Here is a 10,404-nt window from a genome sequence, read left to right as displayed (position 1 = left end):
TGGGTGAAACCCCCCCTTAAACCAAAAAAAGAAGGAGAGACAAAGGGGGGGGGAGAGAGAGAAAGAGAGAGATATGTACATCATGTTCAAAAAAAAAAAAAATAATACAGGAAGTTTCGTCAGTTAGCTACGCCATCATCAGTGGATGTCTCTTGTTTTCTCCTTTGAATTTTTTATTTGTTTTACCAAGTGTCGAGTGTCGTGTATAAAAGTTAGCCAACTACCTAAATATTTATTTTTATATCCACTACACTTTTTGGGTCAACTTTTTTTCTCCTCTCCCTTCTGATAAACTCTGTTTTCTTCTTCTTCTCTCCCAGTTTCTCTTGGTTTTTCTGTTCCCAATCCCCTTTTTTTCTCCACCTCCCCCATTTCTCTCTTGCTTCCCCTTCTCTTTCTTTCTCTCTCCCTCCCTCTCTCGCGTGCGCCCTCCCTCAATCTCTGTTTTATTCTCTATTCCTCCTCCTCTTTTTCTTCTTCTTCCTCTTCTCCTCCTCCTCCTCTTCTTCTTCTTCTCCTCCTCTTCTTCTTCTTCTCCTCTTCGTATTCCTCTTCTTCTTCTTCTTTCGTCTCTCATACCTCTCTATCCGAGTTCTGCCCCCAGTGTCGGTTTGAAAGGGTAAGTGAATGAATGATACTCTTTTCCCCTTTTTTCATTCAATTGATTCAATCCTGAAGGATTGGGGGCATACAGATTTTTGTGTCCATTCAACCTCTTCTTCTTCTTCTTCTTCTTCTTCTTCTTCTTCTTCTTCTTCTTCTTCTTCTCCTCCTTCTTCTCCTCCTCCTCTTCTTCTTCTCCTCCTCCTTCTTCTTCCCGTTTCCCTAGTCGGGATGGAAATCATGGAAATATACGGGAATTCTGACGTTGAATGTTGATGACTTGACAAAAGACCAGGGACTGAGGACGGGACAATAGAAAATAATGTACATCATGTATATGTATGTATATATCTATGTATGTATTAGGTACATACATACTCTACAGTACATAATATACTTTATACTGCCTGGAGGACAACATGTGAGTGAGAGGGAGAGAATGAGAGAAAGAGAAGGAGAGAGACAAGAACACAATGAGGGACATAATGAGAGGGAGAAAGAGAGAAGAGGGAGAGAAAGAAATTGAGAACAGAAAAACTAAGGGAGGACTGGGAGAGAGAAATAGAAAAAGAAGAAGAACAGCAGAGAAAGAAACAGATGATGAGAGAAAGACAGAGAGATAGGAAAAATATAACAAAGAGAGAAAATGAGGGCCACAGACATAAGGAGAGAGCTAGAAGAAGTGTTGCTCATTTTTACTGACCGAATAGGTGGGTACCTAACTAAAAAAAAAAAATACCTAATATGTATACCTACCCTGTTTATACTGCCAGAATGAGACTGAAAAGTCCCTTTACTCCCGCAGTCTAAACAAGATCCTGTGCAGGTAATAGGTTTACTAGTTATGCGGTACAGAATAATTTTATAATTTTGGTACACAATAAAGTAAACAGCTAGGTAGGTAATATCAAGGAGAATATTCAATACCCAATAATAATAAAATTATGTCTCATACCTACATCTACCTGTGTTGATGTAGGTACGGATTTACAGAAGCGTCCATCATTTTATTCATTTAGGAGTGTACATAGCGGCTAGCGGCTAACCTAAATTCGGTCAAATTTTGTTTCATAAAATCTCATACCTTCGTGAAACCTGCAGATGGGGAAGAGGGGGCCAAAACCAGGAATGAGGGAATGGGAAGATGAGTTACCTACAGGGCCGTATCCAGATTTTATTGAGGGGGTGGCGGTGGATGCTCCAGTAAAGGAGCAGAATAAAAGCCCACAGGAACGGAGCTGAGTTAAAGTCCGAGATGGTTGGTACCTAAGGACGGCCCTGGTTACCTAAATGTAGGCCTGATAAATATGTTATAATAATTGATATACTCGCATATATTCGTACATAGTATAGTACATAGGTATCTAACATTTCCCTATATTAAAACATTTATATCCCTCTCCCTATATTAAATACATATATTCCCTATGTTATGTAAATGTATTTGAAATTTTAATTACTTTATTCCATATAGGTATGTATGTATCAATATGGGAGGGGGGAGGGGGGAGGGAGGGGAGAGATAAGGGAGAAGAGGGGAAGGATGGAGGGGAGAGGGGGGACAGGTTGGGATCAATACGTCATATTTTTAATCCCTCGCCCCTCTTTCTCCTTTCTCCTCTCCCTCCTTTCCCCTCCATCTACCTTCCCTTCCCCTACCCTATTCTCTCCCTCAATCTCCTCTCTCTTTCTCTCCCTCTCTCCTTTACCCTCCCTCTACCTATCCCCTACACCTTTCCATACTCTACCAACTATACCTTAACTTCCCCTCCCTTTTTCCCTACCTCTCCTCTTTCCTCTTTCCCTTACACATGTCTATCTTTCTCTCATTTTTCTCTCCCCTTCTCTTCCTTTCCCTCCTTACACATGTCTTTTAAACCCAACTTTACCGTATTCTCTCTCCTCTTTCTTCCTCCTCCATGTCTTCTTTCTCCCTCCTCTTTCCCTGTCCTTCCCCTCCTCTTTTCATTACCCCTTCCTTCACTCATCCTAGAATTCTACTCCTCTCTCTCTCTCTGTCTCTCCCGGGAATTCTGACGTTGAATGTTGATGACTTGACAAAAGACCAGGGACTGAGAACAGGACAATAGAAAATAATGTACATCATGTATATATCTATGTATGTATTAGGTACATATATAATCTACAGTACATAATGTACTTTATACTGCCTGGAGGACAACATGTGAGTGAGAGAGAGAAGGAGAGAGACAAGAACACAATGAGGGACATAATGAGAGGGAGAAAGAGAGAAGAGGGAGAGAAAGAAATTGAGAACAGAAAAACTAAGGGAGGACTGGGAGAGAGAAAGAGAAAAAGAAGAAGAACAGCAGAGAAAGAAACAGATGATGAGAGAAAGACAGAGAGATAGGAAAAATAAAACAAAGAGAGAAAATGAGGCCACAGACATAATGAGAGAGCTAGAAGAAGTGTTGCTCATTTTTACTGACCGAATAGGTGGGTACCTAACTAAAAAAAAAAAATACCTAATATGTATACCTACCCTGTTTATACTGCCAGAATGAGACTGAAAAGTCCCTTTACTCCCGCAGTCTAAACAAGATCCTGTGCAGGTAATAGGTTTACTAGTTATGCGGTACAGAATAATTTTATGATTTTGGTAGGTACACAATAAAATAAATAGGTAGGTAGGTAGGTAATTTCGATGAGAATATTCAATACCTACCTACCCAATACCCAATAATAATAAAATTATGTCTCATACTCATACCTACATACAGAATAAAAGCCCATTGTAACGGAGCAGAGTTAAAGTCCGAGATGGTTGGTACCTAAGGACGGCCCTGGTTACCTAAATGTAGGCCTGATAAATATGTTATATTAATTGATATACTCGCATATATTCGTACATAGTAGTACATAGGTATCTAACATTTCCCTATATTAAAACATTTATATCCCTCTCCCTATATTAAATACATATATTCCCTATATGTTATGTAAATGTATTTGAAATTTTAATTACTTTATTCCATATAGGTATGTAAGTATCAATATGGGAGGGGGGAGGGGGAGGGAGGGGAGAAATATGGGAGAAGAGGGGAAGGATGGAGGGGAGAGGGGGGACAGGTTGGGATCAATACGTCATATTTTTAATCCCTCGCCCTCTTCCTCCTTCTCCTTTCCCCTCCATCTACCTTCCCTTCCCCTACCCTATTCTCTCCCTCAATCTCCTCTCTCTTTCTCTCTCTCCCTCCTTTACCCTCCCTCTACCTATCCCCTACACCTTTCCATACTCTACCAACTCTACCTTAACTTCTCCCTCCCTTTTTCTTTACCTCTCCTCTCTCCCTTTCCCTTACACATGTCTGTTCTTCTCTCATGTTTCTCTCCCCTTCTCTTCCTTCCCCTTACACATGTCTTTTAAACCCAACTTTACCATATTCTCTCCCCTCTTTCTTCTCCTTTCTTCCTCCTCCATGTCTTCTTTCTCCCTCCTCTTTCCCTGTCCTTCCCCTCCTCTTTTCATTACCCCTTCCTTCACTCATCCTAGAATTCTACTCCTCTCTCTCTCTCTCTCTTTCTGGAAGATTGACGGCTAAGGGTAAAAATAATGCACGTGTGAAGGGTGAGTGAGAAAGAGAGGAGGAGCAAGAGGTGAGAGAGAAGGCTCCTTCTCTCTCTCTCTTTCTGGAAGATTGACGGCTAAGGGTAAAAATAATGCACGTGTGAAGGGTGAGTGAGAGAGAGAGGAGGAGCAAGAGGTGAGAGAGAAGGAGAGAGGAAGAGAGACTTTAGAGAAAATGAATTGTTAATCTCACCCAAATATGATCAGTCACTGATCAGACTATCCTACACTTATCTCTCTCTTTCTCACTCCCGCCCTCCATCTCTCTCTCTTAAAGGAGGAGCAAGGGGGGGTGGATCACGAGAGGGGATTTAAATCGTTAGAGGGAGAGAAGAGGTTGTTAATCCCATACCAACATGGCCAGTCACTGATGAACCTCCCTTCTTCTCTCCCACAGGATGAGGAGAGGGGGAGCAGGGGAGGCTGGAGGGGGGAAGACCAGGTGATGTGTAACCACTGATAAATGAGGAAGTTGCCAGAAGATTTACCTGACAGTAGTGTATGACCCAAATTCTTAGAGGGTTTTATCGAGGGGAGTGCCCAAAAATCCAGTGACTTTCGAGGGGGGATGCTCCAAATTTTTGGGCCCCAGCCCGCAGTAAAGGAAGAAAATAAAAGCCTGAGGGGGGCCCTGAATATGGCCCTGCCTAGAGCAATGGAGGATGGAAGTTTTATCGTCCCCAAATCGAGAGGAGGACAGGATAGGAGTACCTTACTCCTTTCCGAGAACGAACCTTATGTAGGATAAAGAGCGGAACTCGAACCCGCGACTTAGCCCTTACAAGGCAAGGTAGGGGGGCCCTGAATATGGCCCTGCCTAGAGCAATGGAGGATGGAAGTTTTATCGTCCCCAAATCGAGAGGAGGACAGGATAGGAGTAAGGTGGTCTTTCCGAGAACAAACCTTATGTAGGATAAAGAGCGGAACTCGAACCCGCGACCTAGCCCTTACAAGGCAGGGTCCTACCTTCCAAGCTAACAAGGCTGGCTCTGTATTTATTTATTTTTTTTCTCTCTTCTTTCTAACGACAGGGAACAGGCCCATTCACCATTTTTGCTGACTGACGACAGAAAACATCTGCCAATCAGAAAGAGTAACGACTGACTGAATGCACATTGTGGATGCGGTCAAATGCACTTTGCATTCCGGTATTCTATTACTTGCTGCTAACACCCTCTGGCAAAAACGGCCATTGTTGAATAAAAAAAATGTCCACCTAAAACGCAGTAGGTAAAAAAAAAACTCCTAGGTACTTATCTATAGGTATGTCGTATTATCCTCCCTGCTACTAACTCTTAAGTCAGTAGGGTGAAGTAAAAATGGTGGATGTGCCAAAAATACCTAAGTACAAATAGGTACGTACACAGTCTTGTTTTTTTTTACAATAGGTATTTTATTATTATTCCAAATGGCTATTTCGCCTTTTACCAAGTGTGTGTACCAACAAAATAAGTTGACAAAAACTTATTCCCCTAGTAACCAAAATGGGATTCTATCCGGCTAGAACCCAGAGAGAATCCGGGTAGAAAAGAGGATCGGATAGTCCGATCCTGTACCCCGGATTCATTGATTTTTTAGAAGATGGCTATTTCGCCTTTTACCAAGTGTGTGTACCAACAAAATAAGTTGACAAAAACTTATTCCCCTAGTAACCAAAATGGGATTCTGGGATTCTATCCGGGTAGAACCCAGATAGAATCCGGGTAGAACCCAGATAGAATCCGGGTAGAAAAGAGGATCGGATAGTCCGACCCTGTACCCCAGATTCATTGATTTTTTAGAAATAAATATTATCTACCAACACCACCCCGTATACAAGTTGATGAGAATGACGTCACACTTTTTTCTCATTATCTCTCTTCTTCGCATCCCTTTCTCTTTCAAATGTCACATATCATCAACTTCTCTCTCTCTCCTTCATTTTCTCTTCTTTATTCTCTCCTTTTTTACTTTTTTTATTTTTTAGAAATAAATATTATCTACCAACACCACCCCGTATACAAGTTGATGAGAATGACGTCACACTTTTTTCTCATTATCTCTCTCCTTCACATCCCTTTCTCTTTCAAATGTCACATATCATTGACTTCTCTCTCTCTCTCTCCTTCATTTTCTCTTCTTTATTCTCTCCTTTTTTACTTTTTTTTCTAATTTTCAGTCTCATCAAAATTTCAAGAGTCACTTGTCCCTCTTATTCTGCCCTGTCAGTGCGGGATTGCGAGGGAGGTGTCACCTTATTACCCCTGGCCCTATCCCCCAGTGTTGTGAGGACTGATTGTGAGGGGACCAAATCATTCTGCCCTCCCAGTGAAGGATGGCCAGGGGAGAGTTACCTTATTAGAGCCCATTCCCACGTGTCGTGAGTTTCACCCGATTTTTTTCCGAATGCCCTGTAGGCGGTGTAAATTAAATGAGAGTGTTCCCACTACACACGACACGTTTTTTTTTCGAACGACACAAAATGTCCTGAAGGCAATGTAATTTAAATGAGAGTATTCCCATCACACACGACACGATTTTTTTCCGAACAAGTGGGAGGGAATGGGCTCTTAAAAATGTCGCTACCTCTCAGTGAAGGATTGAGAGGGTGGATGGACTATACCCTATTACTGATGTCCTACTGATCATCTTATCTCGCAGTGGCGGATTGTCCCTCTTATTCTGCCCTGTCAGTGCGGGATTGCGAGGGGGGTGTCACCTTATTACCCCTGGCCCTATCCCCCAGTGTTGTGAGGACTGATTGTGAGGGGGATCAAATCATTCTGCCCTCCCAGTGAAGGATTGCCAGGGGAGAGTTACCTTATTAGAGCCTATTCCCACGTGTCGTGAGTTTCACCCGATTTTTTTCCGAATGCCCTGTAGGCGGTGTAATTTAAATGAGAGTGTTCCCACTACACACGACACGTTTTTTTTTTTCGAACGACACAAAATGTCCTGAAGGCAATGTAATTTAAATGAGAGTATTCCCATCACACACGACACGATTTTTTTCCGAACAAGTGGGAGGGAATGGGCTCTTAAAAATGTCCCTACCTCTCAGTGAAGGATTGAGAGGGTGGATGGACTATACCCCATTACTGATGTGACTGATGTCCTACTGATCATCTTATTTCGCAGTGGCGGATTCACCATCATTTCACCCCTGTCTTTCGTCTCTTATTCCCATCACACACGACACGATTTTTTTCCGAACAAGTGGGAGGGAATGGGCTCTTAAAAATGTCCCTACCTCTCAGTGAAGGATTAAGAGGCTGGATGGACTATACCCTATTACTGATGTCCCACAGATCATCTTATCTCGCAGTGGCGGATTTACCATCATTTCACCCCTGTCTTTCGTCTCTCATACCTCTCTATCCCAGTTCTGCCCCCAGTGTCGGTTTGAAAGGGTAAGTGAATGAATGATACTCTTTTCCCCTCTTTTCATTCAATTGATTCAATCCTGAAGGATTGGGGGCATACAGATTTTTGTGCCCACTCAAAAGAAAATTTATCCCGCCTTCATTAAAACATTATTCCCGCCTAATTATCACAAACCCCCCATTTCCACTTACGCGTCGACACTGTCTACTTTGAAGCCCTTTTCAGTACCTACATTAATTAACACTGTGCCACCACCCTGTATAAAAATATTCCAAGGGACCCCGGAGTTATTCTGTAGCCACACAAGGATCTCATGAATAATAAAGTTCACAAGTGGCTAATGTACAGGATGCCCTGGCGAGAGGGGGAAAGAATGTCCTATTTGGTGATCTTGAATGTATGCAAATGCTAAAAACCCCAAAAAGCTTTTACGTCCAACCACTGTACAAGTGTACATCTCATTTCTGGGGCTATTTTTGTTCTACCTACTTCTTTTTTTTTGAGAGAGGGAGAGAGAGAGAGAGAGAGAGAGAGAGAGAGAGAGAGAGAGAGAGAGAGAGAGAGAGAGAGAGAGAGGTTTTTTTTTTTTTGAGAGAGAGAGAGAGAGAGAGAGAGAGAGAGAGAGAGAGAGAGGAAATCGTAGAAGCTTGACCCACCTTTTAAGGGCTGTTTGCCCCTACACCTAAGCCTCTCAGTGGGTTTTAGGGTATGAAAGGGAACCCTACCTCCTGAGGTCTTATCGTGTCGATTTCGAAGAGAGGGCAGGATCCAAAAACGAACCTTATCATTTTGAAGTCCGCTCCGGGTGGCAATCTGTACGACCTGACGCTTACAAGACAGACGAAAATACAACATTTTGAGAGGTAAAAGAAAATAAAAAACACTTTCAATTTTATAATAAAACACCGAAAGAAATCTATTTGTTTCCAACATTTGTCTCCATTCTTGATCACTTTGTCTCTCTGATGTTCGAGAGAAGCTTTGAGCTCTGTGTTATCCGGGAAAAACCAAGAAATGGAAAAAATATTGAAAAGAAATAAGATGCTTTCGTTTATTATATTTTTGTTGTTTTTGATATAGAATAAATAAAATTGGAAATGGAAAAAATATTAAAAAGAAATAAGATGCTTTCGTTTATTATATTTTTGTTGTTTTTGATATAGAATAAATAAAATTGGGGGGAGGAATTATAAAACTAATGAAGAGAAGAGTGGTTGATTTGTTTTGATTACTAATAAAATAGTAGTTTTTAATTTCATTGTTAATTTATGTACGGTAATTTTATTTTTTCTATGACTGTCTAATAGACGGGGAGTGAGTCTGCTTTTATGTTCTAATTCTAAGACTAAAATGAATTTCCAATTCACTATAATTTCATCACTAAATAAAGAGGTTTTGACTTTCAGTAGCTTTTAAGAATGGGAAATATTTCAACAAATATTTACGTACCTACTTAAACATTTTTTCCCCCACAAGATAAAATACTACATAGGGTACCTATAGTTTGTCTTCACTTGGAATAAGCTTTGTAAGAAAAAATCTAAGAAATAAGGGTTGGATGGGGAAAAGTGTTGCAAAATAATTGTACACACACCAAAACACGTGTACACACATAAATCTGTTGAAATTTAGGCAATTTCCCATTCCAAGACCAAAGTTGCAAAAAAAAAACTACAAAAGGACCTACATCTTATCACAATATTTAAAACACAGTGATGCAAACAATAAAATTAGTTGTAAAAATTCAGTAAAATATTACCACATCACAATATTTAAAACACAGTGATGCAAACAATAAAATTAGTTGTAAAAATTCAGTAAAATATTACCACTTCACAATATTTAAAACACAGTGATGCAAACAATAAAATTAGTTGTAAAAATTCAGTAAAATATTACCACTAGAACCTTGAAAATTCTGGTCTTAATCCTAACTTTAACTTCTTCTTCACTTTTAATATAATTTTAAGAAAATGATATAACCTAATTTGAAGATCAAAGGAAAAGAGGAAGGTAAATATGAAGGGAAGAGGATTTTTTTTGTATCCAAAGGAAAAATAAAGAGAAAGCCCAAAGTTTTCGCAAGAAGTTTTGCAGTCACCTAAGAGACTTTAATTTGCGAAAAGATGGCTGCAAAAACTTTCGTGAAAGCCCAAAGTTTTCGCAAGAAGTTTTGCAGTCACCTAAGAGACTTTAATTTGCGAAAAGATGGCTGCAAAAACTTTCGTTTTTTTGTTTTATGAATAATTTCTATGCAAGAGATAATTTTTTGAAATGCATGGCGCAAAAAAGCAATTTTTAGCTTCTTACTAATTTTAATTGGTTCAAGGAAGAGGAAAATTGAAGTTTTGCTAAATAATAATAATGAAAAAAATGCAACTAGGTATAGATAATAGTCATGATATTAAAATTAAAATAAAATGTCCAGGGCCAGAGTTGCAACTAACTTTGTGGAGGACAGAAAAAGATTCTGAGTGCACTACCTACTAAAATGCACCAGGTAGTTGGCCTGTGATATTCTAAAAAAGGAGAAAAAAAGTCTAAACTTATATTGAAAAAAAATCAGGAAAAAGACACATCTAAAAAAAAAAACACTTTGAAGAGCAGGAAAAGGACTCAAAAGAAAGAGAAAGGGGAGAGAGAAAGGAAAGATGAAATGTAAAATATGTAATTGATAAGTATTACACTTAAATTGAAATTTTAATACTCAACAGTTTATTGAATTCAACAGACTGATTCAAAACCAGGGTTGTCAAACGTACCCAAAAATGGACACCACAAATAAATCATACTTTAGATTTTTTTTATAATATTAATTCATTTATTTCATAATAAGATCGGAAGAGCGT

General features: G+C 39.8%; 1 long non-coding RNA gene across 1 annotated transcript; it reads right to left on the bottom strand.

Moving 5' to 3' along the window:
* Positions 1–9,598: 9,598 nt before the first annotated feature.
* Positions 9,599–10,387, bottom strand: LOC113469911. Its single transcript, XR_003393178.1, has 2 exons — positions 9,739–10,387; positions 9,599–9,656 (listed from the first exon to the last, which is right to left on the bottom strand). It is a non-coding gene; the product is annotated as an uncharacterized LOC113469911 (long non-coding RNA).
* Positions 10,388–10,404: the final 17 nt, after the last annotated feature.

Source organism: Diaphorina citri, unplaced genomic scaffold, assembly GCF_000475195.1.
Source record: "Diaphorina citri unplaced genomic scaffold, Diaci psyllid genome assembly version 1.1 scaffold1284, whole genome shotgun sequence".
In the NCBI taxonomy this organism is placed as follows: domain Eukaryota; kingdom Metazoa; phylum Arthropoda; class Insecta; order Hemiptera; family Psyllidae; genus Diaphorina; species Diaphorina citri.
This window is presented reverse-complemented; position numbering and strand designations above follow the sequence as displayed.